This window comes from Ambystoma mexicanum, chromosome 9 (assembly GCF_040938575.1).
Source record: "Ambystoma mexicanum isolate Mex_15411 chromosome 9, UKY_AmexF1_1, whole genome shotgun sequence".
In the NCBI taxonomy this organism is placed as follows: domain Eukaryota; kingdom Metazoa; phylum Chordata; class Amphibia; order Caudata; family Ambystomatidae; genus Ambystoma; species Ambystoma mexicanum.
In genome coordinates, this window is record NC_090931.1 from 525,703,677 (window position 1) to 525,726,990 (window position 23,314).

General features: G+C 48.0%; 1 protein-coding gene across 4 annotated transcripts in view; it reads left to right on the forward strand.

The window, feature by feature from the left end:
* BCAS3 (BCAS3 microtubule associated cell migration factor) overlaps positions 1-23,314 on the forward strand; it is a 3,943,855-nt gene that overhangs the window by 499,442 nt on the left and 3,421,099 nt on the right. The gene's annotated exons all lie outside the window — the stretch shown is intronic.

Below are 23,314 nucleotides of genomic sequence, written 5' to 3' on the forward strand. Positions count from 1 at the left end.
GAAGTGGTCCTGTGCCGGCTTAAGCAAAACCCATCGCACATTTGAAAGTCTTTGATTTTGAATCACGAGGAGCCGTGTCCGAACAAGGGAGATCCATATCAAGGGGATCCAAGCCCAGATGAGGGAGATCAAGTGTGAATATTGTGATAAAACGGGGGTCTCAGCCTGAAGAGGGTGACCCCTGTGGAACATTGAAAACGAGAACTTGTGCATATGAAAATGCTGATAGGAATGAACTTTGAAACTTTGTTAAAGTCCCTCTGTATTAAGAGACTATTATTGGAAAGAGGCTTTGGCAGAAGGCCCCAATGTTTCTGCTTTGAACTATGTCCTCGTGGCTGAGAAGCCAAAGTGTGTGCGAAGCTCGAACGTGCCATCTTGCCCTGTGCTGAAAATGTGGGAAAGGGAAGCCAACTGCTCAAACGTCCTAACATATTATTTCTTTAACACTTTTCTTTTGCCTACATCATTGTCCCACACACTTTTGTATTTAGAAGTAAGGATTGGCAATAGGTTTATTAGAATAGGCCCTTTCTATTTGACAGAGACTTAACTAGGACTGCATTATTATTATTTGATGGCCGTAGCTTGCTCACATCCTTAGCTTTAGGTTTAGATAGGCGTTCAACCGACCCATTTGAAGTTCAATAAACACCCTTGAACTGTGATCACGTGTCTGTCTTCACTTTTTTATACCATGCTTTCCTTGCAACGGAGATAACAAGATATATCGCAGGATACCCGTCTACACTAATGTCGGAGGGGAGTCATGGCTGGTGTCAACAGCCATTATCCCTGTGCTTCTGGAAGAGGTCATTATAGGAAGGGACATCCCAGAATGTTCCACCTTTCTTCAAGAACGTTCAACTCCACCTAGGGAATTTGTACCACAACACCAATGGCAACCTGATTTCTATTTCCAGCCCTCTTTGGTATGGTAATGGACGGAAACATACACTCACAAACATGTCATTTGTATAAGAGCCCCTCGATCCCAGTTCATGGGCTACTTACAAGGGACTAATGTCAACATCCAACCCCTACCAGCACGGCAGAGAAGAAACTCCATGAATATGCGAGAGCCTATGGATAATTCTTTCCCATGCTTTCTCCATGGCCCTAAAACTGGTGGACCTCAAGAGAAGCGCACCTATCCACCTCGCATAGGGGAAGGGTATTTGAGAAAACCAAGGGTGTCTCACTCACTAGTCCTCTGGGAATTGTCATCCAGGTGGCCAGGACACAGCCATCGCTTTTGGATCCAGTTCCTGGGGGTGGACCAGTGCAGGAGGAGCACCTGGGTGAGAGGTCTTCAGGGAGTGGGGGTGAGGCAACTGATGGTGAGACACAGTATTCCCCCCCTTTCCTGTACCCTTGCCCCATCCTACCAGGTAGGATATCTTGAGACTTCAACTCCCCCCAGCCCCTTTTCTACACAAACACTTTCACATAGTGTGCTCTGGGGAAAGACAGCCTCACACCGAGCATCTCATTGGACATGACCCGCTAATCGTGTCAAAGTCAGGCACTTGACTTTAATCACATACATCTGATACCCATTAGCTCTCCCACACAGATAAAAGGTGGAACATAGAGATATACTTTGAGCAAGGTGGTACACGAGAAGGAGCAGAACTTCTGGGGCAAAGGCAAACCCAATGGAGCAGAGCGACTGACAGAGGGACGAGAGCAAAGGGTAGGGAAACTGATAAGATCCCTGCAGGAGGTTGTTGCCTCTGAAGAGCCGTGAAAGATGCACAGAGAAGGCCAAATCCCAGACAAGAAGACTGTATTGTGTTTCAAGGGTGCCGACGACCCTCCTGGGTGAACGGCAGAGTTGGGGAGGCAAGGCCAAGCCTGTGGTATTAACCTTGACTCGTGAATTGAAACAGCAAAGGCAAGAAAGGAATGCACACAGCCAGCGAGTTGGCCAGTGACGTGGAAGACTGGCGTGTTAAGAAAAGATTGAAGTTGCAACAGTATATCTCACAATTGAAGGCTGTACGCGTGTGGATGAGGCTCAAAGGAAGGCAGACCTGTGGTGAACTTTAAATTACTGATAACTGTGAAGCCAGTGATACAGAGTAGCAGAGTGGTCCTGCGAAAGGAAGTAGCCACTCGAAACTCTCTGCAAAAGGTGAAATGTTTTGTTACAAAGAGACAAAGTGAATGAATTCTAAAATGCAGAATGATCAAGATAAACCCCAGCAAAAGGTGAAGTGAAAAGGTGAATGTTGAACGTTTGTGCTGATGATACTGAACTACCCAGACCAAGAAACACTGGGGCAAATAGCACAAGAGCGTGAACTGGAGGGAATGTCGAAGTGGTCCTGCAGAGGTCTATAATAAAATAGCCTTGCACATTTGAAAGTCTTCGACATCAGGAAAAGGTCTGAGCCTGACTGAGGGAGACCCGAAGTGCGATAAGTTAGGGGAAGGGAACCCCTAAAGAATGTGAATTAAGCTTGGGGAAGGGAACCCCTGCAAGTGCTCTGATTGCGATTTCCGAGCCCGACTGAAGGAAGCCTACCTGAACTTTTGTTGAATTGTGAAGGAACATTTGAAAACTGGAACTAGAGACTTTAACATGGAAGGGCGGGCTTGCCTCGGCCCACGTTTGAACTACCTTTGTTTTGAGAACCTGAGCCAGAGTGTCATCCGGTCTACGGGGGCCGCCTTGCTGCGTGCTGTCCAACGTGGGGAGGAGAGCTGACTCAGCCACTTTGATCCTTTATCTTATAACACCAATTTTCCTTCGCATACATATTCCCCTTTACACATCTCTTGTATAAGAGATAGGGCAGGCACTAGGTTCTGTTAGTATAGGCCATTTTGATTTGACAGAGACTGACTAGGACTGTGTTTTCTTTATTATTTGATGGTAGAGACTACTCCCATCATAGCTATAGGGCAAAGCAGGAGTTTGAATAAAGGTTTTGAAATTGTATCTCTTGTGTCAGTGTCATACTTGTGATACCTAGCCTCCCTTAAAGTACTTAGCTGGGGACCACAGCGTTACTGGTCAGTCCACAATTATTACTTTAGAGGTGTCCTTACCCTGTTTTTTAAGTCAGTCCATTTTCGAACTACTGAATTCCAAACCTGTTACAGGGGCTCCCTGGGCATTGATTGAAGGAGTCCTACCAGGGCCTACTCATTAACATTTATGGTCCGAACTAGTATTCCGCTGAATTTGTCCTACAGATATTTAAGTTGGGGCTTGGATACTTTAACGTTAACTAGGTGATAGAAGGGGACTACAACCCGGTCATTGACTTAACTAGAGCTGTATCTTAAACTCAAGCCTGCCCATTATCAAAGGCGGTAGAGTGTGGGCTTACTCGCAGGGAATATGCATATCGCTTGATGGGTATATATTAAAAGCAATCCAAACAGAATTTCAGGTAGAGGAATATAGCATTGGCAAGGCCAAACAAGAATACGAACAGAGAAATGATCTAGGCGAAAATATGATTGCTGAAGACTAGATTTCAGGAGCTAGTGTTAGGGCATCCTCCCATCTACTCCACTTCCGTCTTCCTATCAGGTGGCCAGGGAATGGCCATCGCTTTTGGATCCTGACCCTGGGGGTAGATATGCGAGGGAGGTTAACCTGGGTGGCGGGCCTTGGGGAATGGGGGAGAGGATGTCTTCAGGTGCGGCATGGTATCCCCCTTTTCCTTGTCAGAATACACCCTACCCTCCCTCAGCCTTTGTATGTTATTGGTCTTCCCTGCTTTCAAACGCACCCACTGTCCCACATTCATATTCCTTTAAGACTGGGACGAGGAAGAGGCAATTGGGAGTAATGTACACTTCCATTTGTGCACACCACTTTGATACTGGGAAGAGGAAGACGACTGTAGCGCACCACTATAATGGTCAAGCATGTCCCACTAATTCAGTTAACTATGATCTGGTAAAGGATTTGCATCTGCAGTCAATTGAGAGGCTACAAGTGCATATAAGAAGATTGAAATTATAGGAAAGTAGAATCCTGCCTGGGGAGAAGGACGCAGCAACCCGATGCGGAGCAGGCTGGAGAGGGGCCGGTGAAAATGACGCTGAGCGCTGCAGGAAAGCGAGAAAGACGCAGAGGCCCAAACAGGCTGCAACAGGGTCACAAGCCCTGCAAATCTGTGCCGTGTGTCCACAGCTGGAGCTGTGGGAAAGAAGACTCCAGGATGCTGCAGACTGCAGCAACAGGGTTCGGAAGCGTCAACTAGTGAAAGGGGAGCAAGAGAAAGCTGGAGAAGAAACCGAAAGCAACCGGAGGGGTGGCCATGTACTGGCGAATGACAGAGGGGGAATACTCATGCCGGGGCACTCTAGGGACTGGATTTGGGCAGCGGAAGATTCTAATCGAATGAAAACTTGTAATGAAAGGGCGTGGAGACCGAGTGGAAGAATATTGAATACCGAACAAGCTGCAAAGTACTTTATGAATTATTGAATACCGAACTAAGGAAACAATATGCAAAGTATATGAATAGACTGCATGAGTGAAAAGAGAGTGATGTGCATTGATGAATACAGTGGAAACAAATAAAAAGCATTGATGGACAATGTGAAAGTGGGAGTCCAGTGAAAGCCAGTAATGAAATCGTTTGAACCAAGTGAAAAGCAAATAATAAGCTCTGTTGGATAGTGTGAAAGGAATAAGAACCACAAAGTAAGTTGTGTGAAAGTCATTTTGTGGCAGAGTCAAGAGACTGCCATGGAGAAACAGAGTTGATTATGGACGAATGACACCGGGTTTAGAGAGGAAACCTGTGTTGGCAAGGATGTCCAATGAGAACAAGTTTACATTACAAAGTGCCAAGGGTTATTGGTTGCGTGACCTGTAATGGGAGGACCGTGTGCTCCGACAGCTGTGCCTAGACCGAGTAATCCCTACTTGGAGAGAATCAAGGAAAGTCAAGATTCTGAAGCTGTTTTGCTGAACAAATGTCAAAGTGATTAATGAAAGAAGCAAGCTATGTGACTGTGATTTTGAAGCTAGAAGAGCTGCCTTCTTGTCTAAGGAAACCCCGAGACTTTATGAACTGTGTTGAACTTGGGGAAGGGGACGCTGAAAAGCAAGCCAGGAGCTGGAAGAATCTCAGAACTTTCTTCTGAACTGTTTCTTTGGTTGCTGACAGCCCTACACATTATATATCTTTAGTTGTGAGGGCAAGTATAGGTTTTGGTCACAGACTGACTTGAACTTAATGACACAGACTATAGTTAGTTTCTTTAGGTAGGGGAATCCCACCTTAGCATAGGGCAAGTTAGGCCCTACTTCATCTTGACATCTAAGAAATAAACCATTTTATTTTGGAAAAGTGAATCTGTTGTCCTGTCTTATTTCATGATTCCTTCACACTACCCACTAGATAGTTCATACACTTCTCAAATTCAAAGTGGCCTGCAGATATGCCAAGGGCGAGTGACCCCACAAAGCTCTCGCATGGCTGATTAGATGGGAAATAGATAACAAACATTTAGTCTGTATACATGGTAAGGACATTCACATGGATGATGAAATCTGCAATTAATTCTCTATTTTAGAGTTGGTTATAGCATCAACTCCTGTGGGTGAAGAGTAGGTAGATACCTACCCACAAGCTATCAAACTCACTGACCTGAGTGAATGGGTGCAGGCAGAATGACACACAAAATATTACAGCAGAAGAAATCATCACTTCCCTAAACAACATCCGCTCTGGTAATGCCCTAGACCCTGAGCGAGTCCGGAATTGTTTTCAGTTAACACTTGCCACACTTGCTAGCCATAAAGCAGTTAACAATAAACTTAAAAGTATTAGCGATGTGCTGGTTATCTCAGAAATACACATATAATAACATATTGAAACCCAACACACAACCAATGATATCCAAATCGTACCAAACCTTATTGTTGCTAAACTTGGATGGGAAAATACTTGCTGTGGTAACAGCTTGACCCTATTAATGAGAGAAATGATACCCGCTGATTAAGTAGGATTTTTCTCTGGTGGATCCACAATTTTAAACACCTGCAGATTTTTCTGATTTTATGTGTGGAGAAGGTGCAGAGCTGAGGCCCGTTGACGTCACCATGGATGAAGAGAAGACCTTTAACACTGTGGTCTGGATCTATATGTTTAGGCTGTTGTAAAAGATGAACTTTAGCTAATGGTTGGTTTCCTGGGGTAACTCTTATATGACAAACCACATGCAAGGGAATTTATAAACTGGGTAGTTAGTTTTCAGAGCGTACAGCTACAAAGAGGCACACAGTAGGGCTGACCACTTTCCCCATTACTGTTTGTGGTGGTAATTAAACCGCTGAAATGAAAGCTGCAGAAACAATTGGAGAAAGTGTGATTACAGGGTGCATTGAGTCAATTATCTCACTGTATGCTGCCAACATACTCCTTTATTTGAAGGGTGCAGTAAATGGACTGCAAGTCCCCTAGACATAATTAACCATCATAGGGAGGTATTGGGTTTAAGTGTGAACTGGATCAAGTAAATAATCTTTGACTCTAGATAGCCCAGCCATTGTGAACTCTATGGACACTGAGATAAAGCTGGCATAAGACAGCATAAAATACCTTTGAATCAAAATACGTACGCTTGGGCAAGAAGAAGAGATTTAGAGTCTTTGTTAGTAGAACTGAGGATCAACATTGAGAAAAGGTTGACACAGCCAATTTGTATAGCTTGAGGAATAGTGTTATTGAATTTAACATGTACAATCCAATATAAAACCACCACGGACCGCACAGCTCGTTGAGAAATCCAGAGTTTTACCAGCAGCCTATTGCCTATGAAAGAAAGCTGGGGCCGGGGCATAATCATATAGATGCCAGTTTACAATCTGAATATAATTGTTGGCCATATATTTGCTGATTAGAATGCACAAGGAGTGGCAGTCTTTCTTGATGTTATTTTTACATGGATTAAAATGCTTTGGGGTAGTGTCCTTTCTTCTAACATCTTTAAAGGCAAAAAATAGGACTTTCTCAACCGTGTTATTTCAAGCACCAAATGAAATGGCTGGGCCATAATTTACTAGCAGAGACAAGCACTCAGCTGTTAAATAATAATACACAGGGTACGAACCAGGTTCTTCTGAACTAGAAGCTATAGTCTTCAAATATGCATACATCCATGCCTGCATTGAATGTTGATGGTGGTGCAGATGCGGAAATCTTTGAATTCTGACTGTTATTTGCATCGGCAAAAAAACAGGCAGAATTTTAGGAATTCATGTTAATGCATGTACATGGTGTGTAGGATTTACAACTGTTCCAAGGAAAGGGTGTGAAAAGGCATAGAAACTGGGTTCTGCCCAGATTTCCCCTCTTAAACCTCCTTGTTTAAAGACTGATGGAATATTCATAATTGACTATTTCTTTAGTTAATATGAGCCGTTACTTTTTCACTGTCCTATTGCATTTTATGTGCTCTTTACATTCTAGAGCTGGGACCTTGTAATGTCTATAGAATCTCTTCTTGCATTACAAATCTGTTTGGGTATTCTATCAAAATGCCCAGTTGTTTTCACAGAAGACTCATGACGTCTGCTAAGTTTCACAGAAAAAGGGTTATTCAGTATTGATGGCAAATATAGATCAAGTCAGAGCTCAAAATAAAGATCCCATCTCTCAGAATGACAGGTCTTTTGGTCTTTAAAATAAACGGAAAAATATGTTTCTAAAATTTCTCCGGGTCTATCTCTTTGATGGCACACATTTCTGGTGAGTGACAATGAAGAGAGTCTCCCGCTTCTCGCGAGACAGAGGCAGCTTAGAGCCAGTCCACCATGTTGTTTCCCAGTCGATCCCTGCGCATGTGCAGAGTTCTGGAGCTCCACATTTGGCAATTTCATGTCCCCAAGCATATTAGGGGATCGAGGGAACACAAACCTCTTTATTGCCCTCTCTGGCTCGTAATGCAGAGCACAGTATTACTTCACTACGCATGCGTTAGGCCGCACTCTCCCATTCGCTGTCCCGTGTAGTGACAAGTCTGAACCTATCCACCATTAAACATCTCCCCTGCAGGGCAAAAAAAAACACTTGCGGTTCTCTCTGTCTAAAGATTTCCTCTAGTAGCTGCATTGGTTTCCTGATGGTTCTCACTGGTCTCATCAGAGGCTCACTTGCTGAATCCCTGGTTTCATTCTCTGGACCACATTCCTGGGTCTCCTTGCTGCTTTCTTCATCACAATCATCTTCTCGCTTGTACATTTTGGAGTGAAAAATGTTCTGTGTGATTACTCGCCCATGAGAGCTGCCCATCACATCAAACTCTTCAAAGGTGATGCATGGAATTGGGATCGATCAAATTGAGAGTCGGATTTCCTTTCTGGTCTTCTACAAACATGGACCTTGTCCCCCATCTGTATGACAGAGTTCCAGGTGAGCCTCCTCTTATCTGTGTAGCGTTTCATGTCTTCTTTCCTGGAAGCATCTTTAGCTCTCAAATTTTAAACTTGGTTGTCGTGGGCACTCGAAATGTGAGGAAGTCTTGTCTTCGCCTTTCGCCCAAAGAGCAGTTTAGAGGGACACCTTCTGGTGGTTCTGTGAGGCGATTTCCTGTAATCCCAAAGCATATTACATATTGCCTGATTGAGTGACATTGACGTGAGTTCATTGTGATGAAGAACCTTCTTCAAACTGCCCATGAACTTTTCCACCATGCCATTGGCCTGAGGCCATAGGGGAGTAATCTTCCTGTGGTGGATGCCCATGTAGCACATGAATCGCACAAACTCAAGGCCGCTGAGTGACGGGCCATTGTCTGACTTGAGTACCCCTGGAATCCCCCATGCTGAGAATAGGATGTTTAGTTCCGGGATGACGTTGCTTGCCGCCATTTTTTATTTACATTTATATAGCGCGCAAGCAGCCCAGGGGCATTGAGGCGCCGTTACTTGCATTAAACTTAGTTACATGTTACAGGCATAGTAGAAGTTGTTGACACATTGTGAATGTTACATATATCGCTTTGGTTGTATAATACATGATACATGGAGGTATTCGTGCTGGTGTGTCTGGCCTTAAGTGAAGAGGGTGGCCTTCAACGTTTTGCGGAAGGTGGTGAGGGAGGCCTCGCCACGGATAGTGGGTGGTAGGGCATTTCAGTGAGAGGGCGCGAGATAAGGGAAGCTGGATCTGCCCGCTTTTGCTTTTTTTACTCGTGGCACTGAGAGCATGTTGGTATACGGCGATCTGGTTGGCCTGGTGGAGGAGACGAGGTGTATCCTTTGAGAGAGGTATGCAGGAGCAGTGAGGTGGATGCACTTGTGGGTCAGTGTAAGGGCTTTGAATAAGATCCTTTCTTTTATTGGGAGCCAGTGGGCTAGTTTTCTGGCCTCCGAGATGTGTTCTCTTTTTGCAATGCCTTGGGCTGCCCGGAGTGCATTGTTCTGTATTACTTGTAATCTCTCTAAGTTTTTAATGGAGGTTCCTAGGAAGAGTACTTTACAGTAGTCTAGCCTAGAGCCGGTGATGGCTCTGGCTATGTTGGTGCAGTTTTCTTTGGAGAGAAAGGGTCTGACTGCATTGATAAGTTTGGCATGATATGCAGCTGCAGAGGCAATTGCGTTGATTTGTCTGTCCATGGATAGGCTGGAATCCAGGTAGACTCCCAGAGTTTTGACAGAGTCGGAAACTTGAATTTTAATGGAGTCAATGGTGAAGTGGCTGAATTGGGCATCTAGGTTTTTTTAGGGTGTCGGGAGAACCTACCAGGAGGAGTTCCGTCTTGTCGGAGTTGAGGCATAGGCCGTTATCTGCCATCCAGGCTTGGATGGTGTTGTAGAGGTTGTTGAGGGTCAGGGAGTCAGTGGTATAGTTACCTGTGAGAGTGAGGAGGATCTGTGTGTCGTCGGCATAGTTTGTGTAGGAGATGCCCATGGCGTTGAGGAAGAGGGGGCGTGTAAAGATGTTGTATAGCGTGGGGGAGAGGCAGGAGCCTTGGGGCACCCCGCAGAGCATGATGGTTGGTGAAGCTGCGGCTAGGTCCGAGAAAACTTGCATGGTTCTGTCTTGTAGGAAGGAGGTGATCCACGCTGTGGCTTCAGGGGAGAATTTGGTGGTGTTGGAGAGATGGTGGCATAGGACGCTATGATCAACAAGATCAAATGCCGCTGAGAGGTCGAGGAGTAGAAGAAGAGCTGGTTTACCCATGTCTCTTGCATCGTCCATCTGATTTTTCAGGTCCAGTAGGGCTGTTTCAGTTCCGTGTCTGGGGCGGAAGCCAGATTGTCGAAGTCCAAGGAGTTTGTTCTCTTCAATGAAGTGTTGGACCTGCAGGTAGGCTGCTTTGTCCAGTATTTTAAGGAGGAAGGGGACAGTGGTGATGGGTCTGTAGTTGTTGGGGGAGGTGGGATCGAGCGATGGCTTTTTTAGAAGAGGGCGAACTCACGCTTCCATGAGGGAGGCAGGGACTTTCCCTGTGGAAAAGGAGGCATTTACAAAGGCTGTTAGGAAGGCAGCTAGTGTTTCCGTGCAGTCTTTGATAATGGAGGCTGGGCATGCATCACCTTTGCAGTTAGAAGGTTTGATGTTCCTCATTATGTTGATGTCTTCTTCCTGAATGGGTTTGAAGGAGAAGGGTAAGGGGGGGGATCAGGGGCAGGCGGTGGGACTGGGATGTGCTTGTTCGGAAGGGCTTGTTTAGTGGCTAGTATTTTGTTTTTGAGGAGGCTAGGTTTGGATTGCATGGCCTTTTGTATTTCGTCACACCAGTCTTTGTCTTTGGTGATATTCTGGGGGGGCGGGAGTGGGTGTCTCGAGCTCTCTAAAAATGGCAAATATTTCTTTAGTGCTAGATTGGGCTTCCGAGATTCTGGATTCAAAGGATTTGGCCTTGGCTTGGGTGATTGCCGTTTTGTATTTGGTGGAGAGGGATTTAAAGACGGTCTTATCTTTTTCGGAATGGGACTTTTGCCACTGTGTGAGTGCAGCTTTTTTTTCGTTGCGGAGTGAGAGGAGGTCGGGTGAGAACCAGGAGTTGGAGTGGGTAGTGGGTTTGGATTTGCGAGGTTTGAGCGGGGCAATGGCGTTGATAGCTGCTTTGATGGCAGTGTCATAAGTTGATGCGAGTGTTTCAGGGTCTGAAGAGAAAGGTGGTCTGAAGGCTGGACCTTGGAGGAAGGGTAGTAATCTCTCCTTGGTGAGTTGGCGGGAGCTTCTGGCGAGGCAGGGAGGGAGAGGTTGGGGTGAAGGGGTAGCTGGGGAGCAAGTGGTGAGGATGCTAAAAGTGACGATGTGGTGGTCAGACCATGGGGTGGGAGTGTTTCCTGTGATGATGAGTGGACAGTTGTGCTGCGCTATCCAGTCAAGCGTTCTACCCTCGGTGTGAGTTGGGCTAAGTATGGTGTTCTTGTAGCCTAGGACCTTGAGGGCAGAGTCAAGGGATTTTGCTGCTACGTCCTTACTATCCTGGAGCCCTAGGTTGACATCCCCTAGGAGAATGGCTTTAGATTGTTTTTTGAGGTTGTCAGATAGGCGGTGGATGAGAGAAGCTTGAACGTCTCCTGCTGGGCCTGGTGGGCGGTATACAGTGTGCACAGTAATTGTGCAGTGGGGGGAGAGAGTTATTTTGACTTGGAGGTAGTCGCTGTTGTTGTTAGGGGATTTCTCTACCTTTCTGACTGGGAGGTAGTCCTTGGCGATGATTGCTACACCTCCACCTTTGGAGAGGCGGTCTTGTCTAGTGATGGAGTAACCATGGGGCAGTGCGAGTGAGAGTGCAGGGCCGGAGGCCTCATGTAGCCAAGTTTCTGAGATCATGAGTAGATCTAGGTCTTGGGAGGTTAGGAGGTCGTGGATGTCTAGAGCGTGGGCATTGATGGATCTAGCGTTAATCATGGCGCATTTCAGGTGGGGTTCAGTAGTGGCTGTGGGGGGCGCGGGGGGTTGTGATGGGAGAGGGTGGTGTGGAAGGGCTAGGTGCATTAAGAGTGTCGGGGGAGGTGGCCAACATAGATTTTACACTGGGGGGCTCATTTTCAGAGGTGGTGGACACCTGTGACATAGCATTTGGCACAATAGCATTCAAAATGGTGGTAGAAGATTTACATATCACATATTTTACACTGGGGGGCTCATTTTCAGAGGTGGTGGACACCTGTGGCATAGCATTTGGCACAATAGCATTCAAAATGCTGGTAGAAGATTTACATATCACAGATTTTACACTGGGGGTGGTGGTGGACACATGAGCCTTTACATTTGTTAGGGGGGTAGGACAATTGTGTGGCGGGTAAAGTACTTTGTCGGTTGCTGTGTTGGTGCAACTAGTAGTGGATAAGGTCTTTGAGGCTATGCGTGGGAGCCTGGCCTTAACAGCAGATATAGAGGGTTGCAGAGTCCATGAGCATAGCCGTGTATTGCGGGTGCTCGTGGGGGTGGGATGTGAGCTGAAGGCTGCTTCAAAAGTACGTGCACGCAATCTGCGGAGCCTTAAAGAGGCACATGGATTGGAGAGAAGCTTGCTTGGGTAGTGCTTCTTACCTTGTAGGTGCCGCATGGGCATTGGGCAGACGGCAGGCGAGCAGCGGAGCTGCAAAGAGCACCGGAGGCCTTTGCTTACGGCCTTTGCTGCTCGGCTTCGCCTCTCGGCCCTCTCCCCCTCCATATGAAGCAGGAGGGGAGGGGCAGGCGGGACGAGGCAGCAAATTGGGACACGGGCCCGCGGCAGTGATTTCCTGGGCATATTTTGTTGATCCAGCTTCCATGGTGACGGGGGCCATCTTGCCTGGTGCTTCCATGCATGCGGCTCGTAGCGTGAACAAAGGGTAACACGCGGCCGCTCCGAACTGGGGGATAACGGCTGGTTCAGCGCTCAGCTGGTCGAGGATGCTTCTTGAACGCAGCGGAGCTGCAAAGAGCACCGGAGGCCTTTGCTTACGGCCTTCGCTGCTCGGCTTCGCCTCTCGGCCATTGAAGATATAATTTGCACAATGTTGAATTGTTAGGAAAGATTTCCATTTAAGGTGTAATTTCCCCTCCAGTTGTGTACCCCCCAACGTTTTGCTTTGTTTAAACACCAGAGTCTGACTTTACCAGAGTAGCACAGCCTTCTGCTGCACTCCGCTGGGCTTTTCGCTCACTTTGTTATGGGGAAACTGACATGCCCTTAAAGACAGTCCGTACTGGGAGACTTTGTTTTCCTTAGTCCTTGTCCATGTTGGTACTTTACTGCAACATGTGTGCAATGTACCTTACAGTACAGTGCACTTGGGTCTAATAGTAATTTCCAAAGGCCCTAGATAATCTCGAAGGATTTTTTAGGAGAAGTGCAGATGTGTCTTGGACAGGACTGGTGGCAGCTTATCATTTTGTGTATTTTTAACACTTTCTTGCCAGGTAAACTGCGGAAACTGCGTTTGGCACAAATAGGTGGCCTGGCTCCAAAATGGCCACGCCATGAGGTTCTTTGTCCTATCCTTTGGCCATCTTTCCCCTTCACCTACCCCAGGTCGAGCCGACCCGGGTCAGTCCTTATTTGGGAATGCATTCTCCCGCAAAACGCCAAGCTTTTGCAGGCTTCTGCATCCCTTGTGTGTGTGCCTCCAGCATGTGGGCTGGAACGTCTGGTTCCAATACAAATCATGGGTGCCAGAGACTCTGAGGTGCTGTGAATGCCTGGGACCACCGTGGTCCATGATTGGTCCACGTATAGTATGCTTGTATGTGGGCAGATCTCCCATTGGGTCCTCCTCATTTTGGCGCGAAGGAGATTTTGGATAAGAGAAGGCTCCAAGCACCCATACCATGTCGATCTCTGAAGTTTTCATTGAACGAAGGATAGGATCCAAATATCCTGAAATTAAGAAGCAGAGTTGAGGAACCGCTGGTGACCCACTGGAAGGTTTGGCACCCTGAGCCTGCTGTCAACTTGCTGGACCCTGGTCATCCTAGGTCTGCGAAGGCGCTTCAACCCATTGGAATAGTGGGACCAACTATTCTCTGCACCTTCATCAAACCCTGCAAGTATACCTTCTCGGATGTGTCCCTGGGCCAACCAGTGGGCTGACCAGCTTACGCAGGACCTTTGCCCTGATACCGCTGCCCTTTCGAGGAGACACTCGATACTTGGTAAATTGCCAGCTCTGTGTTCGCCGGCACCTTCACACCGAATTTCATACACTTGGCATTCCCAGGTCTGGAGTAAAGTGAGTGTGCCCGAACCGGAGCATACACAGTGACTGTGTCGCCCAGCTGTGGTAAGGAACTTTGCAGGTGCACTGCTTTTGTGCCCCTCTTGCCCCTGAAGCCTGCTGCAGTGAAACTGGCCTGATCCATCCACCAGGAGCAGAGAAATCGCCACTATCCCGTTTGGGAATCAACACTGTATCTTCGTCGCTGAGAGCCGCCAAATTGCCGCACTTGAACCTGCAACCGAAGTGGACTTGAATGCTGAAGTTTGGTCTAGAGTGCGCCGGGGGTCGGTGAGTAATTGCAACCCTAACCGGTGGCCCCTAGCACCTCCATCCATTTTTACACACGAGTGGTCCCCGAGGGCCCCTCTCCTTTCCACTTCTAGTGCGAACTAGCAAACTATTCCCGAACTCTGGAACCTGCTCTGCCCTGTTGGGGAGACCCTCCACGAATAGTGGGAACTTATTCTTCATCACCTCTCCCACCTTCCTGAGCTGCTACAGACCCTTGAAGAGACCCCGTTTTGCCCATCTGCATTACCGCGTGCGCCAGCATAGCAAGTACATTTGAGCAGTAGGCTCCAATCTTCTTAGGGATTAGACTGCCTCTCAGTTAGGATTGTGTTTGATGCAGAAGGGACTAAAGACTATCTGCACTGCCTGCTTCCTTCCCCTTTTAGGTTGTGGACCCATTGCGTGCATTAACCCTTTAGACCCCATTGGTCTTGTATGTATGTATTTAGATAGGATTGTATTGATCTAAAAGTATTACTGTGATTGTTATTGTGTGGTGAACTTTCAATGCCTTGAAATACATGTATTTGTACTTTTAATATATATAAACCTGACTGGGAGTGATTTGTAAGTGTTCTTTACTTTGTGTGCTCATTGAGGTCCTTCAGTCACCTTCACCCATCCTGAGACCTAGTCTTGACCGCCGCCAATGCTACCGTGATTGGTCTGGCTTGTCCAGAAGGTTACCCTGTTCCAAGAAACTAGGCTGGCCTTCTGAACCTCTGCCCACCAGGTCAGAGTTCAGAAATTCATTTTAACAGGAATCTGGAGTATTCGTCCATGACAACCATCTAATCTGCGTTCCACCATCTCATCCATTTCAGGAAACCACATGTTATTTCTGATGTGACGTTTGGTGGTCACCATTCCTCTGTGCCCTTCATGATCCAGGTCTACGACCTGTTGCCACAGATCTGTGGGGGTGATGATATGATTTCCCCACATGATGAGTCCATCAGCTGACACTGACAATTCATATCTCACCTATTTCAATGCGCACAACTCTTGTCTGTACCCTTCATAGCGTGACAACCTGGAGGCTGTGTTCTTTGATTGTAGGCAGCATTATCAAGTTAAGTGGAGGGGCGTGGCTAAGAGGCCATGGGCTAGGATGCTGACTCCAAGAGCTCCCGTGATCTGACACTGATCCGGACCGCAATAGGTTGAAATGTTAAGCTACAGCACGTACAATTGCATCCATGGACCTATGAACATGCCATGCACATACTGAGCGAAACCTGCCAGAAACGGAGACTCCCGCTAGCAGTTCTATGTGTGAAGGCTGGGGGTCCGAGACAAAAGAAGATTACAAGATGGCGTTAGCAACAAGCCAAAATGAGACGGAAGATGGCAGTGGCGCCCCCGCGAGCGGCGAAGCAAAGAGAAAGCAGGGACATTGAGAGCAGCTGTGCCCGCATTGGAGTGGAGACGACGGCGGTCTCGCTGGTGCAGCCCTCGGAGGTTACCAGAAAGTTGTGGGTCTGATACATTGTGGCATCATGCAAGCGAGAGACACAATAGCCCACTAGATGAAAATGAGAAACGGGGAAGGCAGCAGATGCCGGGAGGCACTCCTTAACATAGCGGGGCAAGACACTCCTGACCCGTACTCCCTTGCCGAACAGCCCAGTGATCCGCATAGTGTGACCGTTGACACAGCCAACAGCGAGTGAAACAGCAGAATGAGGAACGATATCTGGCCTAATCTGGAACAGGAATCCAGGGGGGGCTGGAAGCAGAACAGCACAACCCCCGCGGATACGTACGCAGCGAGAACTCGGACGAGCACACGAGAGCCTGACCACATATTCGGCCTGGGGGCTGGTGCGCACTGCCCTTGAAGGCCACCCAAGAAGTAGCCCCACCTTGGGTGGACATGCCATAAATGCTCCAGTGGGGGAATCCTAAACCAGTGCCTTGAACGCACGGAAATAGGTGCGCATCGTTAGAGCCACAGGATTCAGAGTGGAGGAGCCGGGATAGAGAGAGAGCAACGGCACCTGAAGAAAAAGCGGCTCCCGAACATTGGGCAGAGCAGAGAAGGCATAGCGCGTCGGAGAGAGAGAGTGCCCTGTATTGCCCAAGCAAGAATAAAAAGAAACATACGGATACGCATCAGCCGGATAACAAAGAACACCCAGGCTCAAGCAAAATGTAACACAGCACCCCAAGTGGAAACCAGGCTCACAGCTTGCAGTCCCCATTGTGATCCTGCCCTCTGCACTCAGCGGTGCCAGAGATGCAAGCAATATCTGAAGAGCTCTAAGGTGGTCCAGCCCTTGGCAGAGGGGAAGTCTTGCTGAGGAAAGGATAAGAGGAGCGGTTTCAGCTGTGGGCCGCCCTGCACGGATACAGGCTGCCTAGGAAAATAATGGGGGTTGAGCGGCGGTGCCACCAGACCCAGGAGAAAGAACAGAGGCCATGAACAGAAAGAATAAATGAATGAGGATCCTGCGGTGGTTCGTCCCCCATGTGCAGAGTGCTTGCAGAGCGCATTAAGGGTAGTTGCCAAGGGACATGGGAAGGCGCGTACACAGGCGAGTAAAATAAAGTGAGACAAGAGAGCCCACGGCAATCTGGCCCTAAGACATAGGCACAAGCCTGCATAAGAAAGTGTGCAGACACATAAAATGCACAAAGAGACATTCTGGAACGCAGCACAGGGGTGGCATCCGAGCAGTGGGGCACACACCACAGGAGAAGCAGTACACAAGCCTGAAGAAAAGGAGAGAAGGTAAAGCCAAAAAACAAGGGATAAATACAAAGGGCCCTATAAGGCAGTGCAAGCCAAAAGTGTGCAGCATAGGCGAGAGGTGGTGCGAGGAGAAGGCAGGCAATTGGGAACACCGACCAGAGCTTGCCTCTGATAACAAGTGGACACGTGGAGAGGGCACAGGAACCGGATGATAACGGGCCCCCCCCTAGCCCAAAACAAGAGAAGAAGCAGAGGAGGCGCGAAGCGGAAAATACCACTAAACACCATATAGTAGGCAAGCAAGCAGCAACAGCGGCCAGACACCATATGACGCTGGAAAACACCCAGGAGGGTCCGAGCCACATACAGCCGTCAGACCCCTCCCTCAGTTACAGTGGCGACCAATAGTGGAGAGGGGATCCACACGGTTACTTGGGAGGGCACAATCCATTCCTGCAGCTAAGAGGTATTTTTCGGATGCTCCTGGGCTCAGGCGATAATGGAAGTCTGCCCCTGCTGGGGCTGAAAACCACAAGTGGTGGGGCTCGCCTACGAATTCTAGCCGCAGCACTATGTCCAACAAACCTCCAAGACTGAAGGGCAAGCAGCCTACGCTAGACTATACGCCAGGACACCTCCCGGCCCGGAAGGGGCTAGGAGCAAGGACAGGGCCCCCGCTGGGAGTGTGGCCGCCATGGGCACGAACCAGGAGGTCCTTGCCGCGATCGCTGACCTGAAGGTGGCTTGGGAGACCAAGCTTGAACTGGTCGTGACCAAATTGAAAACAGCGCTGGAGCTCAAAGTTGGGGTGGTGCAAGAGGAAGTGAATCTTCTCCGGCAAGATGTCAGGTCACTGGCGGAGCGCACTGAGAAGCTTAGGAAAGAGGTGGGCCTGAACACAGCAGACTGTGCTTCATACAAATCGGAACTTCACACCCTGGTGCAGGGCGTGGGCAACCTAGAGAACAGGGCGGAGGAGGCGGAAGGACGTGTCCGGAGGAATAATATCTGCATCGTTGGCTTGCCGGAGGGAGCAGAGGGTCCCAACCCACAGAGTTTATTGAATCTATGCTGCTGCAGGAGATCACCGGAGGAGTCTTGTCCCAGGGGTTTGCGGTGGAAAGGGCACATAGGGCTCTAACGAGGAGGCCGCCGCCGGGCAATCCACCTAGATCGGTGATTGCTAAGATCCTCAACTATCGGGAACGAGAAAGAAGCCTTAAACACTTCCGTAAGGGTGGAACAATACAAAGAGGGACAGCAAACATAACTGCCTACCCGGATTATACCCTGATGGTGCAACGGAGCCGTATGAACTTTGGGACTGTCAAGAGAAGACTGCGAGAAGCGGGCCACAAGTACATGTTGCTCTACCCGGCGAAGCTAAAAGTTTTCCATAAAAACAGAACCATGTTTTTCGAAACTCCGGAAGAAGCTATGGGGTGGCTCGACATGAAAAGCTGCCCCCAGGAGTCGGGCATCCAGATGGGAGAAGGAGAAGGAAGAGATAAGTAATAGGCAGGGGTGGGGCGGGGGCACCTGAAGGTGTCGTGGCTTAAGAGTATGGGACTTGATTATAGTAACTGATGCAGCGTATGGGCTGGCATGAACAGGTTGGAGAGGAACGTGATCCGTGAGCACTGTGACTATTGCTTAGTTAGGGAGCTTTGCAGAGCTAGTCCTTATACCCCCATCTAGAGTTTAGTTAGGTCACCGATAGTACGGTGACACCCTGCTGGGGTCCTGGCCTGGGTGTTCCAAGGTAGGACCAAACGCGGGGGAGTCTGAGATCCAGGGATGGAGCTGGGCACCTGTTGGGGTATAGTGGGTAGGGGGGAGGGAAGGGGTTGTGTGCAGTGGTTTGTTGTAGTTGGGGAGGGTGTACAGTTGGGGTATGAGCCTACACCCCGGGACAAAAGATATGAACCATTGGAGACCTTAAGATAGTTACTTGGAATGTCAGGGGGCTCAACAGTTATTTGAAAAGAAACAAGGTTATGATGTACCTGCGCAGACAGAAAGTGGACATAGCCTTGTTACAAGAAACTCATTTAACGCAGGAAAAATTGGAAGTGATACAGAAGAAGTGGAAAGGGACGGTAGTAGGGGCAGCATACTCGGCCTACGCAAGAGGGGTTATTACATCGGTGGCCCCACATGTCCTGTTCCAGTTGTTGCATTCTGCAGCGGAGTCAGACGGCAAAATGGTGGTTATGAAAGGGCTGGTGGAAAATAGAGAGATATGTATTGTAAATACTTATGCCCCGAATCAGGACACGGCTGCATACTTTAGAACCCTGTATGGTAAACTCAGTGGTAGTGAGGGGGGGGGGGGGCTGTGCTGTGGGGGGTGATTTTAGTTGCGAGTTAAACCCAAACATAGATGGATCAGACGCTAAGGTAGGCAGACCCACTCCGGCTGCAACGGCATTGCAATCATTATTGGCAGATTTTGGGCTGGACGATGCATGGAGGTCACGCCATCCGCAGGATAGACCATATTCACACTATGTGGCCCCTCAGGGCCTATATACTAGACTAGACTATGTGTTTGTCATGCATGAACTAATGACTGAAATAACGCATGCAGAATACAAAGCAAGGGTCCTCTCAGACCACTCGCCATTGATGTTAGTGTGGCAATACCGACCCCCGAGGGGAAGGATACCCACATGGCGCATGCGTGCAGAGGCGCCGAAAGACAACGTATTCAGGGAGGAAATGCGAGAGGAAATAATAAGTTATTTTGAGGTAAACACTGGCAGTGTTAAGACAGCGGGCACACTCTGGGAAGCCTTCAAGGTGGTGGTGAGGCGGATTGCCATAGCCAAGTCTAGGGGACTGCAGGATGGGATCCTGACCGAGTTGCAGGAAGCCGAAAAGGAGCTAGAAAGGGTGTCGGAAAGAGGTAGTAATACTAAGGAAGACACGGCCTGCAACAGAAATGTGCAATATACTGGGGTAGATTATGCAACTTCAATTATAAAAAGTATATAGAGAGACAACACGCAGAAGGGGACAAACCAGTGTCCTGGCATGGCTATTTAAAAATGAGACCCATAGGCCCCCAATTAGAACGATAGTGAAAGAAGATGGGAGCATAGTAGACGCACGAGCGGGTTAATCAGGAATTTGCAGAGTATTATAGACGCCTGTATGGGGATGAGACAGGAAGCAACAGTGAGGAGTAGGGGATACATTGGAAGATATTGGACTATCCCAGATCAGTGCAGAGGAGAGGGAGGAGCTAGATGCCCCAATCACCCTGGAGGAACTAGAAGAGGTAGCGAGGCAGCTGCCCACGTGCAAAACCCCGGGAACTGATGGACTCCCAAGCAAACTCTATAAAGCATATGAAGCAGAGGTACTCCCCCCGCTGCTAGAGATGCTTAACGAAGCATATGAAGCTGGGAAATTACCGGAATCCTTACGTGAAGCGGCAGTTATACCACTTCCCAAACCCAGTAAGCCTGGGAGTGACTCTGGCTCTTACAGGCCCTTGTCGATGTTAAACCAAGACAGCAAGATTCTAACAGCGGTCTTGGCAAATAGACTGAAGAAGGTCATCAATAAGTTAATACATCCCGATCAGACAGGATATGTCCCGAATAGGAACATCTCAAATAACCTTAGGCGACTCCACTGAGTCATTGAACATGCTAATGGAGATGCAGATGAGATGGCGATAGTATCATTAAATGCGATCAAGGCATTTGACTCGGTCAAATGGCCCTGGTTAACGGCGGCCCTAGCCAATTATGGCATGGGACCAGGATATCTCAAATGGGTCAAACTGTTATACAGCGTGCCACTAGCTAGAGTGAAAACAGGAGCTGTAGTTTCTGAAAGATGGCAACTCAGTATAGGTACTAGACAGGGATGCCCATAGTCCCCCATGCTGTATATTTTAGCCTTGGAACCCCTGGCGATTTATTTAAGGCAGCAATATGATGCAATAGGTATTGTCGTTGGAGAGACACCACATTTAATGTCATTGTATGCAGATGACATGTTACTGTATTTGCGCTACCCAGAAGAGAACCTCCAATATATATTGGAAGTGATGAAGAGGTTTGCAGAACAATCAGGCATAGCTGTGAACCCCAGTAAGTCCTGTATGTTCCCGTTGGGTAGATATAGAGGGCTCCCAGTAGAGCATTTGCCGGTCCTACATATACCGTGCGAGGTTACCACATTCAGATATCTTGGGGTAGACCTATATCACACAGTAGAAGCTGAACATAGGCATAACACGGAAAGAAAAGTTAAGAAACTGGAGAGTAGTATGAAGTTTTGGGTGAAGCTCCCCTTGGCAATGATGGGACGAGGGGCGATGCTCAAGATGATGGCACTGCCCAGATTGTTGCACTGCTTCGCGAACATCCCATACTCAATACCCAGGAAATTCTTTGCTAGGCTGGACGGCATATGCAGGGAATTCTTGTGGCACGGGATGAGGAACAGATTAGCCCTGTGAAAATAACAAAATTCATACGAGAAAGGAGGCATTAAATTACCAAACTGGGAAATCTATTATGTAGCGAGCCAATTACAATACGTAGCCAAATAGCTCTCTGATGAACCTACCTTAGAACACAGGCTGTTTTAGAGGGACTGCTCCCCATACTTTCTACAAGAGATGATATGGTTGCCTAAATCGGAGTTGGAAAGCCGCCCGGGGGTGATGGGCCTTGGGTGGGGGATGTGACGAAGAACGTGCCGGTTAATGGAAAAGCCATCCCCGTGCTCCCCACAGATCCCACTGGTCTCAGTGGTGGGAAGAAAAAAGCAACTGAGGTTAATGATTAGGAAACACTGGGAACCGGTGGCGATAGCAACGATGGGGATGTGTGGCAGGAGGGGAAGATATTGGAATTTGGGGAGCTGGTGGAACTAATGGGGTTGAGTGTGGGGCAATATATTACGTATCACGGGGTGGTGCAATGAATTAAAGATACCTGGTCTGAAGTGGCACTGGCGGATGAACCGGATGCCACTATAGATCCGATATATGACATGGCAGAAGGGGGACACGAAACATCTAGATTATATGAAATGATAATGACCCAAGCGGGCAAGGAGGTGGTGCAACTTAGACTGGACTGGGAAGGAGAAGTAGGGGCCCCGATGAGTGATGGGATGTAGGACAGAGCACAAGAATATCATAAAAAAGTATCGAGAAATGCTAGGTTACAGCAGATATAGTTGTATATAACTCACAGGGCATACCTGATGCCTCAAAAGATAGCTAAATTTAAAAACGCCGGACGTCTAGTGCCCTAAGTGTAATGAAGAAAATGCGGGAATGGTGGATATGTTTTGGGCATGCCCATTGATGGAGATATTGGGGGGAAATAGCACAGAAAATGGAAGACAAAGGGATCCACATGAAGGTGGATACTGCATGGGTTTGTTTGATAGGAGGGTTTCCCAGACCACATAAGCTTAAACATGTAAGCAAACTGAAAGATCTAGCGTATATCCTAGCAAAGAGAAGGATTGCGATGGGTTGGAAGGCATGTCATAGAGCCAAAATGGAAACGTGGTGGAGGGATCTGCAGAAGTATGCGGAGGCGGAAACAGTGGTATGGCAGGAATCGTGTAAAGGGGAGATAGAACAAGAAGCCGGAACCCTATCAGGTTGGAGGCTACCGATTGCTAAATTATTTGGGCCTTCGCATGATGGACCAAATGATGGAGACCCAATAAGTTCTGTCGAAGAGGAATCCCCACCGCAAGAGGCAGAGACTGGTAATGAGGGGGAGTAGGCTGGGGAGGGGGCAGGGAAGGGGAGATACAGTGGGCTGGAATACATCAATTTGTGTATTTGTGATTGACATTATGCATCCACTGTAAGTTTGGTTTGAGTTGTTATTTTATGAATAAAATTAATAAAATTGTTTAAAAAAAAAAAAATCAAGTTGGGTGGTCCACACTGTATGAGAAAATGTACATACTCTTCGGCCATGGAGCCATTTTCGACGAATCCTTGAGTGGATGCTGTGACGTGAACTCCGTTGTGTTATATTCTTTCCCTGGTTTGTGAATCATTTTGAAATTGAAATCATGTAACCGTAGACCCCACCTCTCTATGCGTGGCAGCATCTTGCACTGAGGACTTCCCTATATGGTCACTAGGACCTCATGGTCTGTCACTATGGTAAATGGGTTTCCTAACAGAA